The sequence below is a fragment of the Suricata suricatta genome, chromosome 8 (genome assembly GCF_006229205.1).
Source record: "Suricata suricatta isolate VVHF042 chromosome 8, meerkat_22Aug2017_6uvM2_HiC, whole genome shotgun sequence".
NCBI classification, from domain to species: domain Eukaryota; kingdom Metazoa; phylum Chordata; class Mammalia; order Carnivora; family Herpestidae; genus Suricata; species Suricata suricatta.
In genome coordinates this window covers 111,630,904-111,649,149 of record NC_043707.1, presented here as the reverse complement: position 1 = coordinate 111,649,149, position 18,246 = coordinate 111,630,904, and the positions used below count along the sequence as shown (strand labels likewise).

General features: G+C 42.9%; 1 protein-coding gene across 1 annotated transcript in view; it reads right to left on the bottom strand.

Moving 5' to 3' along the window:
- MYCL (MYCL proto-oncogene, bHLH transcription factor) overlaps positions 1 to 18,246 on the bottom strand; it is a 102,367-nt gene that overhangs the window by 49,644 nt on the left and 34,477 nt on the right. The gene's annotated exons all lie outside the window — the stretch shown is intronic.

Below are 18,246 nucleotides of genomic sequence, written 5' to 3'. Positions count from 1 at the left end.
AACTCTCACAAGCTGGTAGGAGCTTGCCCCGCCCCCCTTACCTCCCTAGCACGTCACGGGGTCTCATACACGTAGGCCAAGCTGCCAGGATCGGTTCCAGTCCAACTTCTCTATTTTATAGCTGGATAAATGCAGGCCATAGAAGAGATGTGTGTACGCTATTCAGGCTTGGTTTTTACTTTGGGTATAGGGCTCCATTTCTGGAGGGAGTGGGGGAGGGTCTGTTTTTGCTCTAAGTTCTGCCAAGGCACTTTCATAAATTTATGAAGTGTTACAGGCACAATCAGATGCATAATTTCCTAATGTATTCCCAGTACATCATTATTCCCAGTTTACAGATAAAGAAACTGAGGCACAGAACAGTAACTTGTCCAAGGTCATCAGACAAAGGAGCTGATGTTTGAATCCAGTCTGTCTGGCTAGAAGCCCAGTGCTCTCTCACCCACTACTTAGGGTCATTATGTGAACCAAGAGTCCTGTCACCTTCAAGCCAGGTCCCACTGGCCTTACGGCTGCCACCGCAGGGTCAGGCTGCCTGGGCAGGCCAGGGGCCCTAGGCTCTGTGTTGGCTTCTATAGTTAGAGTGCTCAGGGACTCACATAATGTTTGCGGAAACCCACTCCTACCTCTCCTCTCCCTGTACTCCAATACCCACCAAATCCTGTCTTTAAAAAAATAAAAATTATTTTAAACTTCCTAAACCACACAAGCTTGCTTCTTTCCCTTATCCAGTCTCTCACCGGAAGGATTATACCAGCGGCCTCACTGGTCTGTCTTTGATTTGATCTCCTCACATTCCTTCTGCAGACTATCCAAGATAACCAAAGTGGCCATCCTATCTAGAAATCCTTCTGTGAGTCCCCACTGCCTTCAGGAAGAAGTCAGAGGCCCCTGCTGATTTCCCCAGCCCTGGAACATACTCTGGCCCCTGGTCCATCTGACACACTGGTCCAACGCACCTTGGCTCCAGAATGCCTCTCTAAAGCCATTCCTGCACCTCTGTTCCTTGGGGCAGCTTGTGAGAGTCCATGCCCCTTCCATGTTAGTCTCCCATATGGAGCCCAGGGCTGGGCTCGGTGGGGGGGGGGGGGGGGGGGGGGGGGGGGGGGGGGGGGGTATGTGGGGCTTTTGCAGCTGAGTTTTTCAATGTGAGCTCTAACACGGTGTTGTGAGCCACATCCAACTGGCACAGACAGACCCACCACGAGGTCTCTCTCTTGGCCTCCATTTCCCCCAGCTGTACAATGGGAGCTGGGAATTGAAAAACCCCTCTTCGGTTTCATGCTCAAAGAAAATTGTTCTCAAAGACCCCCTGCTGATTTCTTAGAAGATGATATGGGGGGGTTGGGGAGTGAGTAGGAAAGCAACCTGGGGATCCCAGAAACTCCTTGGGTCACTGGCAACTGCATGTGACTTCTGGACAGTTCATATCTACCCATCCTTTGGGAGAAGTGCATTCTTGAGTTCCTCCCTGCTTGGATCCCAGCATTACTACAGAAAACCCTGCCTGTCTCTTCAATCTGCCCAGCTGCCCTCAGTCGTGCCAATCACACATCCCACCCCTACTCCCACTAAGAAACAGGTGTGGCTTTAGCTCCACCTGCTGGAAGGATGGGGCAACACCTTTCAACGCTGCAAAGAAGGCATTCCAGGATCTGTCATTGACTCTGACATTGGCTATCCATTTATGGAACAAATATTTCTATTGGGCCTACTACGTGTCATGTACTGGCTCTGAGGATAGAGTGGTAAATAAAACCGAGCTTACATGCTCAGTGGGGACCAATGACAAATATATGGCATATAAATAAGATAATTTTGGATTGTAAGGAGCACCATGAAAGAAGTAGGGTGATGTCATAGAGGGAATTGGTGTGGAGACTATTTTAAGTTGAGTGCTCAGGAAAGAATGTTCTGAGAAAATGCCTTTTGACTTGAATCACAAAGGAGGAGAATTAGCAGACATTCAAAAAGCTTGGGGTAAGCCTTGTAGACAGAGGAATCTAGTGCAAAGGCTCTGAGGTAGGAAAGAGCCCCGTGTATTTGAAGCACTCAAAGGAAACAGTGCAGCCGAAGTGTAGTGAATGAGGGGCCAGTGGTATGAGGTGAGGTTGGAGAGGTCTACAGGAACTAGACCATCCAGGGCTTTGTGGCCTACAGTAAGAGTTCAGATTTTATGCTGCCAACAGTCAAAAAACTATTGGAGAGATTTAAACAGAAGAGTAATTTTTTTTTTTTTAAAGGCAGAAGCAAATGGTTCAAGACTTTGTGGGCCATGTAAAGCATTTTGGTCTCTACCTTAAGAGAAGAGAGAAGACATTGACAAGTTGTAAGTAGGGATACCACAAGATAGATCAAGACTTTAGAAAGATCATATGGTCAGTTTGTGGAGAAAGGATTGAAGAAGTGAAAGTGGAAATAGGGTGGGTAGCTGGGTGACTCAGTCGGTTAAGTGCCCAAATTCTGTTTTTGCCTCAGGTCAAGATCTCACAGTTCTTGGAACTGAGCCCTGCATCAGGCTCTCTGCTGACAATGGGAAGCCTACTTGGGACTCTCTCCCTCTCTCTCTGCCCCTCTCCTGCTAGTGCATTCTCTATCCAAAATAAATAAACATTAAAAAAAAAAAGAAAGAAAGTGGAAACAGGGTGACTAATGTAGCAAATGCTCTGATAATGTTTCTAGGCAATGAAAGGTACCAGATGGGTGGTGGGAATGGCAATGGAAAGAAGACAGATTTGGCAGCTGGTTGGCCTGGATAATAGAGAGAGGGAGGGAGGAGGGGAGGGAAAGGGAAGGGAGACGATGGGGAGAGAGAAGTGAAGGTGATGCCTAGATTTTTTTTTAATTTATTTTTATGTCTTTTGTTTATTTTTGAGGGACAGAGAGAGACAGCGCGAGCAGGGGAGGGTCAGAGAGAGAGGGAGACACAGAATCTGAAGCAAGCTCCAGGCTCTGAGCTAGCTGTCAGCACAGAGCCTGACGCGGGGCTTGAACCCACAACCGTGAGATCATGACCTGAGCCGAAGCCGGCCGCTCAACCGACTGAGCCACCCAGGCGCCCTGATGCCTAGATTTCTAACTTGAAAAACTGTGGCACCTCAACTCAGTAGCTCAGGGAGTACCAGAGGAGCAAGCTAGGGGGACAGAACAATTCATTTGTCACCTGTTTGTATCATTTTTATGTAGAAAAGACACCACACTTAGAAATTCCATTAAGTTGGAAACAAAAATACACACTATCACCAATATTTCTATATAACCTTTAATTGGGGGTATTAGACGATGCAACTAGATAAGAAAAATAAATAAAAATTAGAAAAGAATAGGTAAAATTATCTTTATTTGTCAATGACATGTTTGTTTTCCAAGAGAATCCAATTGAACCAACTGAAAAACTACCATAAACAACATTCTATAAGGAAATGGGGTATGAAATTAACATACAGAAGTTAATACCTTTTATATATACAAACAGCAATCAGTTAAAACTACATTTTTCAACATGATAACCATGAGGCTATTTGAATTTGAATTTAAAATCACTAAAATTAGGGGTGCCTAGGTGGCTCAGTTAGGCATCCGACTTTAGGTCAGGTCATGATCTCACGGTCTGTGGGTTTGAGCCCCGCGTGTGGGTTCAAGCCCTGCATCGGGCGCTGTGCTGACAGCTCAGAGCCTGAAGCCTCTTCAGATTCCATGTCTCTCTCTCTCTCTCTCTGCCCCTCCCCAACTCACTCTTTATCTCTGTCTCTCAAAATAAAGACATAAAAAAAATTAAAAAAATAAATAAAATCACTAAAATTGGGACGAATGGCTGGCTCAGTTAGAAGAGATTGCAACTTTTAATCTCAGGGTCACGAATTCAAGCCCCACACTGGGTGTAGAGATTACTAAAAAAATAATAAACTTAAAAAAAATAAAAATCAGAGCACCTGGGTGGCTCAGTCAGTTAAGGGTCTGACTTCAGCTCAGGTCATGATCTTGCAGTTCATGGGTTTGTGCCCCACATCAGGCTCTGCACTGACAGTGCGGAGAGCCTGCTTGGGATTCTCCCTCTCCCTCTCCCTATGCCCTTCTCTCTCTCTTTCTCTCAAAATAAATTTTAAAAAGCTTAAAAATTAAATAACAAATAAAAATTGAAAAATAGCTGAAATTAAGTAAAACTTAAAATTCATTTTTTGGGCAGCTGGGTGGCTTGGTTAGTTAAGTGGCTGACTCTTGGCTTTGACCCAGATCATGATTTCACAGTTTGTGAGTTCAAGCCCTGAGTCTTGGGATTCTTTCTCTCCCTTTCTTTCTGCTCCTCCCCCACTTGCTCATGCTCACGCTCTCTCGCTCTCTCTCTCTCTCTCTCTCTCTCTCTCATACACACACACACAAAACCTTAAAATTAAAAAAAATATTTAAAATTCAGTTTCTCAATCATACTAGTCACACTTAAAGTTCTCAATAGCCACATGTGATTTGTGGTTGCTGTATTAGTGTAGTTACAGAACAAATCCATCATTACAGAGAGTTCTATTGTTCAGTGCTGAGTTAAAAGATACGGTGAAAGAGAAGACCATATGTATGAATTTATGAGAGCAATGAAATACCTAGGAATGAATAGGAAAGAAATAGTTATTTGTCAAACCACATGATTTAGTGCGGGGTCACAAGCCCCCTGTCTGGACCTCTCTGTATTACAGAAACAGCCAAAGTAGCATCTCTTTGCAAGTCTTCCCTGACTCCTCCAGGCTCCCCTAGGATAACATACAATTGCTTCTGATTATTTGAAGATTCTGTATTTGCAAATTTGCCTACTTGCTCAAATTTATTTGGAACCCCAGGGAGGAAGGCAGGAGAGAGAGGGGAGAAGAAAGAAGCAGCAAGGACAAAGTAGAGAGCCAGGGAAGGAGTGTTTTGGCTTAGATCCAGGCCTTCCCCTTTTTCCTCCAGGGCAGCTGGGCAGAGCTGGGCGATGTTCACATCTCCAGGGCAATCAAGGAAGTCCCTGACTGCTAGGGCCCAAGGACCTTTCCGGGGTGAGGCCCAAGCCCTAAAGAGGCCAAGCCCAGAGTGAGTTCTGATTGCTCATTATCCAGGAAATTGCCTTCTGTCTCACAGAGAGGCTACTGAAACCGGCCTAGGGTGGGTGTACTGGATCTCTACCCCTCCGTGATCTAACCTGCCCTGGATAGCTCGTGGGGGAGTCTGGGATGTCCTGCAGGTGACATCGGGCCAGAGAAGCAGGGAGGGGGCAGCTTCTTGGGGCAGTTACTGTTAACTGGGGGCAGTGACCATAACTGTTAACTTTAACGGTAGTTGAAGAGATGGGGAATGAGGCCTGGAATCTCTCTGCCTCCTGTTTCCCACTATGGTCATAGCAGCCACTCATCCCAGTGCCTTCCCCTCTAGGACTGCTGCGCAGCTTCAAAGGATGTCTGTCCTGGGGAAGGCAGCGGAACCACCCAGCCTGGTCCCCAGGCTCAGAGATGCCAAAGGAGTTGCACCACATCACACAGGCCTCCAGAAGCAGAAGCAAGATGTGATTATTGGGTGGAGGGGGGGGAGAATTTTACGCTATGCTTCAAGGTTCTTCTGGCTGGTCTAAGAATTAAATTGACATGAGACATAGCACTTTCAAAAATTTTTTTAAATGTTTTTTTAATTTATATTTGAGAGACAGAGAGAGACAGTGCGAGCAGGGGAGGGTCAGAGAGAGAGGGAGACACAGAATCTGAAGCAGGCTCCAGGCTCTGAGCTAGCTGTCAGCACAGAGCCCGATGTGGGGCTCGAACCCACCATCCGTGAGATGGTGACCTGAGCCGAAGCGAGATGCCCAACCGACTGAGCCACCCAGGTCCCCTAGACATAGCACTTTCAACAATAGCCAAATCATGGAGAGAGTCTAAACGTCCATCACCTGATGAATGGATCAAGAAGATGTGGTTTATACATACAATAGAATACTACATGGCAATGAAAGAATGAAATATGGCCGTTTGTAGCAAAGTGGATGGACCTTGAGGGTGTCATGCTAAGCGAAATAAGTCAGGCAGAGAAGGACAGATACCATGTTTTCATTCATAGGTCTAACAGGAGAAACTTAACAGAGGACTATGGTGAGGGGAGGGGGGGAAAGAGTTAGGAAGAAGGAGGGAGGCAAATCATGAGAGACTCTTGAATACTGAAAACAAACTGAGGGCTGAAGGGGGAGGGGGAAAGGGGAAAGAGGGTGATGGTCATGGAGGAGGGCACTTGTGGGGAAGAGGGAAAGAACACTGGATGTTATATGGAAACCAACTTGACAATAAACTATAAAAAAATAAATAAATAAACTGACATGAGACAGATTAACGGAGAAAACCAAATTTAATTCATACTTATGGGAGCTCATAGAAATACGAGTCTCAGAGAAGTGACCAAAGTAGGCAGCTTTTATACCTTTCAGGCAGAGAAACATAAATCTGTGAAGAATTGACAGGACAAAGACAAAATTCTGTTTGGGAGCTTCAATTAGTAAGGAATTCTAAACAAAATGTGGGCTGGGTTGTGAATTAGTAAAAATAACAAGGTGTGTTTATATAGGCTGTGGCCCTGAATTCCCTTCTCTGGTGATAAGGATGCCTCTTTACCTCCTGGTAATCTTTCATGTAGATTTATTGGCTGCTTTCAAGGGTACAAAGGAGGGTCAGAGTGTCCTTTTTGCACTGGCTGTTTCCTAAGTAACTTTAATTCAAAATAACCAGTATGCCAAAGTGGCATATTTTAAAGCAAGCTTGCCCTGAGAGCCATCAGAATTTAGCTTTCACTCCCAGCTCAGAGTTATTTTTGCTTTCCCACCAAATTGTCAGTTTCTTAAGGACCAACACTCTTGTCCTGTGTCCTCGCCTGCCCTTTCACTTCCCCCAAGGCCCAGACTCCAGAGCTAGTTCCTCAGCGGTCCAAGGCTGCCAGCAGATAGGCGTGACCATCTCTGTTAATAGGAGTGGCATTGCCCTGTGCAAGAGGGGCTGTGAGCAAAGAGACACTGCTGTGTCTTTTTAAAACTTTTAAATGTTTATTTATTTTTGTGTGTGAGAGAAAGAGACAGATCATGAGCAGGAGAGGGGCAGAGAGAGAAAGAGACACAGAATCTGAAGCAGGTTCCAGGCTCTGGGTTCTCAGCACAGACCCCGACACAGGGCTCCAGCTAACCAATGGTGAGATCATGGCCTGAGCCAAAGTCAGATGCTCAGCCCACTGAGCCACCCAGGTACTCCCACTCACTGCTACTTAAAGGGACCCAGTGGCAGAGGCCACAAGGAAAGAGATGTACGTTGTCTAATCCAATCCCCATCTGGTAGTGGATGTCCTCTACAGCATCCCTGACCTGTGGCTGGTGGGGAAACGTCTCTTCCCACACTGCCACTGCAGACTGTTTCAAGTCTGCCTGTTTCATTTTGGGAGTAAGGTGTGAAAAATATCTTCCTCATCTCGAATGGAAACTATGTTCTTGTGGCTTTCCCCCTCAGATCCTGAATCTGCCTTTGTCATCTGCAGAAAACACACCCTGCCTCTGTCCCATCTCAAACCTGCAGGAAGTTGAAGACAGACCCATGTCTTCAGAAATGGATTCAAGTCTTGGTTTCATTCTTCTAGTTATATTTAATTCCTGTAAAAAGCACCCATTTATTTTGCTTTTGTAATGAAAAAAGAAACCCCTTATTTTAAAACTTGGGATTAAGGTATTTCATATAGGAAAATGGACAAACCCTAATTATATTGCTCAATTTATCTATATGTACACACCCATGTAACCTCCACTCAATTCAAGATATAGAGCATTTCCACCTCCCTGGAAGGTTCCCTGTGCCCCATTCAATCAATACCCAACCCACCAGAGGTAACCACTATTCTGATTTCTATCACCATAGATTAGTTTTGCCTATTCTTGAACTTGGGAGTCATATAGTATCTATTCTTTTGTGTCTGGTTGCTTTGTCTTAGCACAATGTTTTGGAGATTCATCTGTGTTGTTCTGTGTATTAGTATTTTTTTCATGTTGATTATTGCTGATAAAATTACCTTTTAAAAATATGTCACAAATTGTTGTATTCTCAGGGGCGCCTGGGTGGCTCAGTCAGTTAAGCTGACTTCAGCTCAAATCATGATCTCATGGTTCGTGTGTTGGAGCCCAAAGCCTGGCTCTGTGCTGACAACTCAGAGCCTGGAGCCTGCTTCAGATTCTGGGTCTCCTTCTTGCTCTGCCCCTCCCCCACTCACGCTCTGTTTCTTTCTCTCTCTTAAGAATAAATAAAAATTAAAAAAAAAACCAAATTGTTGTAATCTTGTGTTGTATATTTGGATTTTGTCCAAGTTTGGCTATTATGAATAAAGTTGCTATGAACATTCTTATTCTTATTTTATTTTATTTTGAGAGAGAGAGAGCATGCAAGTGGGAGAGAGGGGCAGAGGGAGAGAATGAGAGAATCTTAAGCAGGCACTACTCCCAGGACTAAATCCAATTCGAGGCTTGGCTCGGGGCTCTATCTCACCACCTTGAGATCATGACCTGAGCCGAAATCAAGAATCAAACGCTAACCAACTGAGCCACCATCATGATATTTTTAAATTTTAATGAAGTCTGATTGATCAATTTTTTAATGGTTAGTGCATATTCTGATCTAATTAAGAAATCTTTACCTACCCTAATAAAAAAATTCTCCTATATTTTTATTTAGATATTTATTGAAGTGTTAATGTTTCAGTCTATGATTCATCACAAATTAATTTTTTGTTACAGTTTTAAGTTAAGGATCAGGGTTCCTTTTTCTCCACGAACATCTAATTATTCCAGCACCATTTATTAAAAGATCATTTTTGGGGTGCCTGAGTGCCTCAGTCAGCTATGTGTTCAACTCTTTTTTTAAATTCTTTAATGTTTTATTTATTTTTGATACAGAGAGAGACAGAGCATTAGAGGGGGAGAGGAAGAGAGAGAAGGAGACACAGAACTGGAAGCAGGCTCCAGGCTCTGAGCTAGCTGTCAGCACAGAGCCTGACGTGGGGCTCGAACCCACAAACGTGAGATCTGACCTGAGCTGAAGTCGGGAGGCTTAACCGACTGAGCACCCAGGCACCCCTGAATGTTCAACTCTTGATTTCAGCTCAGGTCATGATCTCACTGTCGTGGGTTCGAGCCCATGTTGGGCTCTGTGCTGATAGCCTGCTTGGAATTTTCTCTTTCCTCTCTCTCTGCCCCTCCTATGCTAGCACTCACTCACTCTCTCAAAATAAATAAACTTAAAAAAAAAGTTTTAAAATTAAAAAAATCCTCCTCCTCCTACTTAATTATAGTGACACTTTTGATGTAAATCAAAGATAGTATATATGTGTGGGTTCATTTCTGAAATCTTTATTCTGTTCCAGGGGTTTATTTATTTGTCTATTGTTCCTCCCACGGTGCTCTGTATTATTTATTATTGTAAATCTTGAAAGCTGATGATGTAAGTCCTCCAGCTTTTTTCATCAAGAGCTCTTAAGGGAAACCTGGGTGGCTCAGTTGGTTAAATGTCTGACTCTTGGTTTTGGCTCAGGTCACAATTTCACAGTTCATGAGTTCAAGCCCCATATTTGGCTCTGCGCTGAAAGTGTGGAGCCTCTTGACATTCTCTCTCTCCCTCTTTCCCTCTCTCTCTCAAAATAAATACATAAACTTAAAAAAAAAGAGTTCTTGATATGCTAGGTCCTTTGATTATCATATAAATCTTGGAATCAGCTTGTCAATTTACACACACAGAGATACACACATACACAGTTTGCTGGAATTTTGATTGGACTGCACTGACCCATAGACCAACTTGGAAAAAATGGGTATCTTAACAGTATTGAGTTGTCCAATTCATGAGCGTGGAATATTTATCTATTTACTGAGGTCGCCTTTAATTTCTCTCAAGAATGTTTTGGATTTGTCAGTGTCGAGGTCTTGTGCATCTTTCAATAGATTTATCCCTAGGAATTTGATATTTTCCATGTACTTATACATGGTATTGCTTTGTAAATTTCATTTTCCAATTGTTTCTTGCCAGTATATAGAAATACCTTTGTTTGGATGTTGACCTTGTATCGAGTCTCATCAAATTCACGTACTAATTCTATGAAACATCCACATATTTAATTTAAATAAATATTTTTCATTGATCTTAAAGTTAAAGCTAATATTTTATTTTTAAGCATCATTCTTTGACCATCACCCCTTGTCTTTGTGGTTCATCTTGTTAGTATCCTGAGTCCAGTAACTTTTCAACTTCTTCAGGACACCCAGCCCATTGACCCTACCATCTTTGTGTTACCCTTCACCTTGTCTATTTACTTGCCTTAGGGACCATGTTCTCACTAGTATCATTAGTATCTTGCTCCCTTTCCCCTTTATAGATCTTGCCTGGATACACTCCTGTTTCAATTCAAATCTCTTGTCTTCACCTCTTGCCTTGGTTGATGCCTCTTATTAGACAAAACGTCCTTTTCAAATTTAATCTAATTTAGTCTCAAAATGTTTTACCATAAAGAATTTCAAACACACAAACAATTGTAGAGAGAACAGTACAATATATCTCCATATATCTACTATCAACATTTAATACTAGTGGGTTTGCTTTATCTATACCTTTCTCCCCCATATGCTTTGTCTATCACTTTCTCTTTTCCTTTTTTCCTCATAATGGTATTTTTTTTTTTTTTTAGAAAGAGAGAGAGCACACACCAGCGGGGAGAGGGGCAGAGGCAGAGAGAATCTCAAGCAGGTTCCACTCCGAGTGCAGAGCCTGAGGTAGGACACCATTCCATGACCTGCGATCAAGACTTGAGCCAAAATCAAGAGTTGGAAGCTCAACCGACTAAGCCATTCAGGCACCCCTTGCAGAAGTATTTTTGAAATACTTTTTAATGTTTATTTATTTATTTTTAATTTTTTATATCTTTATTTTATTTTGAGAGAGAGAGAGACAGAGAGTGAGTGGGGGAGGGGCAGAGAGAGAGGGAAACACAGAATGTGAAGCAGGCTCCAGGCTCTGGGCTGTCAGCACAGAGCCCGACACGGGGCTCGAACCCATGGACTGTGAGATCATGACCTGAGCCGAAGTCAGATGCTTAACCGACTGAGCCACCTAGGTGTCCCAGAAGTATTTTTTAAATGTTTATTTATTTTTCAGAGCGGGGAGGGGCAGAGAGAGAGGGAGACAGAGGATCTGCAGCAGGCTTCATGCTGATGGCAGCAAGCCCCATATGGGGCTTTAACTCATGAGCCATGAGATCATGACCTGAGCCAAAGTCAGATGCTTAACTGACTGAGCCACCTAGGCGACCCCCCTTGCAGAAGTATTTTGAAACAAATTCCAGACACCATGTCATTCCACTCCTACATACTTCAGTATGCATTTCTTAAAGAAACAGGCCGTTTTCTTGCACAACCATGATGCCATGACCATACTTAACAAAATTAAAAATTGTTCTTTGGTATCATTTAAATCCAGTCCATAATTACACTTTCCCTCATGTCTCAGATAAGCCTTATTACACTGGGTTTATTCCAATGTGTATCCAGACAAGGTCTACACATTACATTTTGTTGTCGTGCCCTTTCAATCTTTTTAAATCTCTAGCAATCCTCCCCCTCCCTTTACTTTTCATTCCACTGACTTACTGCAGAAACCAGCTCAATTGTCCTCAAGAATGTTCCACATTCTGGATTTATTCCTTTTTATAACAAATCTTTTGTAATTTGCCCTTTACTTTCCTAAAATGAAATTCAGAAATAATGTAACTAGTGTATTAGTTAGTGCCTGGCAGGAAACAGATGGCACACTCAAGCTGAGTCCAATTGAAGCCAGTTTAATGAAAGGATTATTGAAAAAAGATGTGGGCAAAGTTAAGGGAACCGACAAGGAATGAGGAAGCACTGGAGGAATTGTCTGCCATCCCTAGGTCTGAAGGGCCAAGATGAGGGAGTAGTATTTCCCTTTGGCTGAACTCCTCAGGAAGCCACTGGGCAACGGAGCTGCTTGATACCATTCATTAAAGTCTGCCTCCTGGAGGGGCGCCTGGGTGGTTCAGTCCATTGAGCTTCTGACTTTGGTTCAGGTCATGATCTCATGGTTCATGGGTTCAAGCCTCTCGTCAGGCTCTGTTGCTGACAGCTCAGAGCCTGGAGCCTGCTTCAGATTCTGTGTCTCCCTCTTTCTCTCTGCTCTTCCTCCGCTCATGCTCTGTCTCTCTCTCAAAAATAAATAAATAAGCATTAAAAAAAATTTAAAGTCTTCTTCCTGGGGTACAGAGCAAGTAACCAAAGACCAGAGACGGGATCAGGTCTGGAGAGGCAAATGGAAAATACCTTTCACACCAATCTGCACACATAATTTCAAAATAATGAACTCAATTCCCTATGTTATGAGGAGAAAGAAGAGGAAACAAGCACATAAAAGTGTTGCATATTCGAACATGTGTAAATTACATGCAACTTCACCAGAAGCCCTAATGTAATCATCAGATGCTTGCAGCCATTCCTAGAATCACTGTGCCCGCCAAGGCTGCACATGCAGACAGATCTGGGAGAACTGGATTGGCATCTTGAACACGGCAGCTGTGTGGCTGATTTTCTGAACAAGACAAAGCACCCTCTTCCATCAATTAATTACATTGAAGTTGTGTTCTTGGGAAACTCAGTACATATTAAAACCATATAAAAAATACTCTGTGTTTATGTGGAGAATAGATTTAGGCTTTAGGTTGAGATAAATAATAAATATATTTTCCACCAAATGAATGTCTGATAGGACATTTGAAACTTATGTGGAATGTGGGATAATTTCTGTCATGTGGGATTATCCTAAGCGTTACAGGAAGCCCAGGAGCCCTGGTCCCACATCCCACACACTAAAGCCTTGTAGTGGTCCCAACCCTAATTATCATGCCACCTGCTCCCCCCAAAATGTTCTGGCCATTTTCCAAATGCTTCTCTACTGGGCAGAACATCCCTGTGGAAAATCATTGGCTTTGGTGATCTTCTCTGGTCCGTTGGATTTAAATACACTGACACCTCCCAAATTATTCGTTCGTTTCATCCTCTCTCTTGAATACACAGTTGTAGATTTCATTTCTACTTGATGTCTCTAAATCAGTAACTAATCTAAATCTTGAGTCTGCTCCCCAACACAGGTACCCCCACCCACCCTCTTCCTCTTCCAGATTTATTTTAGAGTAGTAAGTGATGATTCGCTTCTCCTAATCGCTCAGGCCAAAAATATTTGAATCATCCCTGACACTTCTTTTTTTCTCATGCTCCACATCTGATCCATCAGTCAATTCAGTTGGCTCTACTTTCAAAACACATTCCAATCTGATCGCTTTTTACCTCCACCAGCACCATCAACACCGCCTTGATCCAAGCCATTATCCTCTCTCTAAATTGCTACAGCAGCCTCCAGAATGGTCTCCCTGCTTTCACTCTACTCCCTATTTTCTATCTGCAACATGGCAGCCAGTGTGATCCTTTTAAAAATGTGAGATCAGCTCATGCTTCTACCCAAAACCCTGCAAGGTTCTAAGGAAATTGGGACATCCAGTGGCTCGGTGTGTTCAAATTTCCTCTTCTTATAAAGACACCAGTCAGACTGAATAAGGCCCACGCTTATGCCTCATTTTAACTTAATCATCTCTATAAAGGCTCCATTTCCAAATATAGTCAAATTCTGAGCTACTGGGAGTTGGGCTTCAATGTATGAATTTGAGGGGACCACAACTTAGCCTATAACAACATCTTTATTTATATGAGGGATACTTGCTTCATATTAAGGGGAACAGTAATGTTGTTTGAAAGTTAAATAAGGATAGAAAAATCTATGTAAACTTCACTGACTAGCCAAAGGGGTAAAATAAACCATACCAGATTGTTGGCTAAACACCATTCTTCCTTCCTTCCCTGAATTCTCCTATATTTTGGGGGCTGGAAGCTTCAAAACTACATTTCCCAGATTCCCTTGACAGCAGAGTCCTAGGTTGTATCCTGAAAATGAGAGATGCTCATGTGAGTTTGGAAGGCAGAAGGAAAGGAGAGGCCATTATTATTCTATCAGTGGTGACCAGGCCTAGGACTTGGCAGACAGCAGACAGAGGTTCGGGTGTATATTTAGGCATCCTTCTATGAATCACCTACTTTGGTGTCTCTGGAGGCTGAGATCATTGATGTTGGTTCCTTGTGAACACTTCCTGTTTTCCTAAAGATTAGCAGACGTATTTTTGGCAGCAGGATTTTTTGCAAAACGCTTCTCAAAACCTTACATTATGATTACCAAACCCTCTTCCTCTTCCTCAATTGTGCAGGCAGGGAGGCCCAGCTGGGCAGGCCAAGTTAGAGTAGACTTGTTCTGAAACCAGGAGCAGAGGCAGAGAGGGAGCTGCTTCCTAAACAGATTTCATAATACCCTCAGGGCTTGAGTTCTAACACTTTCCCCAAGGAAACTCTGTAACAGGTTGCTGGTGATGAGACATTTAGGGTGATGGACCAAACATTGAACTCAGTATCAGAAGACTTTAGTTCTGGGCCTGGCCTTACTGCGTAATTGCTTCGGTAGCAAGACCCTTGATTTCTTAGGTTTTAGTTTCCCCATGTATAAAATAGGAGAAAGGAGAAAAAGTTGAGTAATATCTAACATTTACATACTACTTTCTGTGTTCCCGTCATTATTTCTGAGGACTTTCCATATAACCACCACTCATTTAATCATCATGAAAGTCATATGAGAAAGGTCCTATTTCTATTTCACAAATGGGGAAATGGATATTAAAAACTTGCCCCAGTTATGCAGGAAGTCTGTGCCCTTGTTGTGGTTTTGGCCATTAAACCATTTGGTTTCTTGTTACATGGAAATGTGTATAAATAGCCATTGATTTGTAGTTTTTCGAATTTGGAAATGACTGACTTGGGATGTAGCACCCTCTGTCTCAAGTTCTTTGGACTCCTTAGACAAAGTAGGAATTTACTAGATCCAGGAATGTCTATTTCTTCCTCACGCATGTCATTCTCCCTCTCTCTCAACATCATTGCTTAGCTTTTTGTTCCACATAGCAGGTAGAGGATGGCCAGACCACACCTCTCAAGCATGCTTCTCTGTTTGAGGGAACTTCCCGTATTGAGCTGGATACCCTTGATTCTAGGTTCAGATTTCCCTGAGAGACAGAGAGATCCTGTTAGTTTGGCTAGATTCCGGAAGTGATAATAGCACAAATTTGGTACATAGGGCTGCCCACTTAGGGGTGAAGGCATGGTACTTCAGCTCTTTTGATCATAGAGATATTTACGTCCTATATCGTATTTTTCAACGGCTGAGGGACAGTAATGGGTTTCTCCTTATGGAAAAATCTCTTTTTACTCCAGGCCTGGCAGCCAGCCTCCACCTTCCAGGGACAGCTCAGCGATAGTGGAAAGAGCCCTACATGCAATCTGCAGGCTTGAGACGGGATTGACTTCCAGGCCCCCACTTATTAGCTGTGTGACCGTGGGCAAGTTATATGACCTCCCTGAGCTTCTGTACATTCATTTCAGAAAAATCAGAAAATGCAAACAACTGTTAACTAGAAAAAGAAAACCACACTCTTTGTCTCCTTATTTCTTTCACTAGGCTCCTTTTATGTAACCCGCACAGACTGGGGGAGTCTCAGGGTTTAGTTTCAAAGCTTTGGCAGGGCCTTTGTGTTTTTGTGTAGGAAAGGGAGAAGCTATTAAGAGGTACCTGACTCTTGGAGAGGCCTGCTCATTATTCTCAGCAGGCTTAAGAGAACAGAGTTTGGAAGGCCAAGGATCAAAGAGAGAAACAAAACTGTTCTGCATTGCAAATAGAAGTCCTAATTCTATTGTTGAGAGAGGCAGCTTTGCAAATTATGGGGGCAGAGGGAGTGAGGTACCTAAGGCAGGAACAATTAGTGAAACCAAGAAGGGAGAATTGTATAAACCTGGGGCGGGGTGGGAGTAGGTGAGGAAGTGTTATATAGGACAGGTATGGGAGGGGTAGGTTTCTCCTTCCTGTTCTGAAACAGCTGCCATTTCTATCTCATGGGGTCCCTTAGAGGAAGTTAGTGAAGGGTAGCCCCTCTCTGAGTGGAAGCAGCTTTGTGCCAGTGTGGAGGGTTAGGTGAGGGGCGTGGGCTGGGCCCCTTACGACCAGAATGATGTCGAAGTCTATGCTCAGTGGCCCTGAGAGCCAGCTCTCATTGTAGGCTAGTGGGTCGTGAGGAACGTCTCCTGAAGGAGCGGACCTAAACAGAGACAGAACGAGGGTGATTGGACTGTCCTCTTCTCCAGCCACACCTGGTGGGATGACAAAAAAGGAAGGGCCAAGCACATAGGTTTTATATGTAGCCCAGATCCCGCCCTCTGAAATTGCTTAGAATTGCCTCTAACTTCCAATCCCAACCCCTCTGGAGGAAATTCACAGACTCCTTAAGAATCTTGTGAATTCCTAGGGAATATGTTCTCATGTTATTTATCCTTCTGGGTTCTGAGCTTCACAAAATCTACTCTAACTCAGCATTCATTTGAGTAGCAGGTATCATAGAAGATTGGGCGTGATGGGGGACAGGGAGAAGATGAAGGAAGTGTTTCACATTGAAGTGATGTACACTTAAAGTTTGCATAAGGGAAAATTCCAACGTTCAAATTCTTTCTAATTATTTTGTTACCTGGTGTTTAAAAGAAGTCAATTTCATGACCAGGGAGTTTAATCATTTGGTTTTTTTGCTTTTAACCTTTGACCAAATTTGTACGTTTGCAACTACATTAAGACGTTAAAAATTAACTGGTTGATTAATGAATTATGCTATTGGATAAATATGAAAATAAAGATTGCAAAATGAAAAGGAAAACTAATAAATTCATGAAAAATTTATTTTCAATTATCCTGCCATTTTCACTGACATTTAACCCTCTGTACATCCAATCCTCCAGCATTTTGCTGGCTCTTATCTCTCTTCCTTTTTATCTCCTTTTTCCTCTAGAATTGCCTTTTGTATTCCAAATTTGTCTTCCTCTATTATGCAGAATAATTTAATTCTCAACTCTGAATATGTAACATGGATATTTAAACCCACTGAGTGGAGGTATTACAGTTAATGGAATCCATCTTTCTTTTTTCTTCTTCTTTTTTAAAGTTTAATACTTATTTTGAGGGGGGAGGGGCAGAAAGAGAGGGAGAGGGAATTACAAGCGGGCTCCATGCTGTCAGTGCAGAGTCTGACACACAGTGCAGAGTCTGATTTGAACCCATGAACCCGGAGATCATGCCTTGAGCCAAAATCAAGAGTCAGGTGCTTAACCAACTGAACCACCCAGGGGCCCCTCTTTTTCCTTTTTCTTTAACATTTCTTTATTTTGAGGGAGAGAGAGACAGAGTGCAAACAGGGGAGGGGCAGAAAAAGAGGGGGGGAGTACAGACTCTGAAGAAGGTTCCAGGCTCTGAGCTGTCAGCACAGAGACCAACATGAGGCTCGAACTCATGAACCCATGAGATCATGACCCGAGCTGAAGTTGGGAGCTTAGTCTACTGAGCCACCCAGGTGCCCCTCTTTTTTCTTTTTTTAAAAAGATTTTATTTTTAAGGAATTTCTCCATCCAATGTGGGGCTCGAACTCACCACTCCAAGATCAAGAGTCTCACACTCCACCAACTGAGCCAGCCAGACACGCCCCATCTTTCTTATAATACTGTTACATATGATACAGTTGTAAGAACCTAAGGAGGGAAAACTGTTAGATTTATTTGACCATGTAGTTTTCTTGTGAATCTTTAGGACAGTGTGATACTTAATAAGTAGGAGGCATAGAATATTAGGTAAAGTTAGAAGCAAAGTAATTTTTTAGCCAGACTAAAAACTTGAGTTGTTACTTTGACTTCACATTGCTGGGAAGTATGGAATATTCTCATATCTAGTATAGTCAGGAATATATTGATTTTAAATTAACTTGACTTTTAAATAGAAAGTAATGAAATCTTTAATTTGCTACTCCCTGAAGTGTGGAAGAGATGCAGTTGGGTTTTATGGGGTCTGAGAATCCTATAGTGTTTTCTGGGGTGTTTTTATTTAATTTTTAAAAATGTTTATTTATTTATTGAGAGAGTGAGAGAGAAGAGAGCGCACAAGGGAGGCAGGGGCAGAGAGGGGAGGAGAGAGAGAATCCCAAGCAGACTCTATGCTCTTAGTTCAGATCCTGATGCAGAGCTCCATCTCACAAACT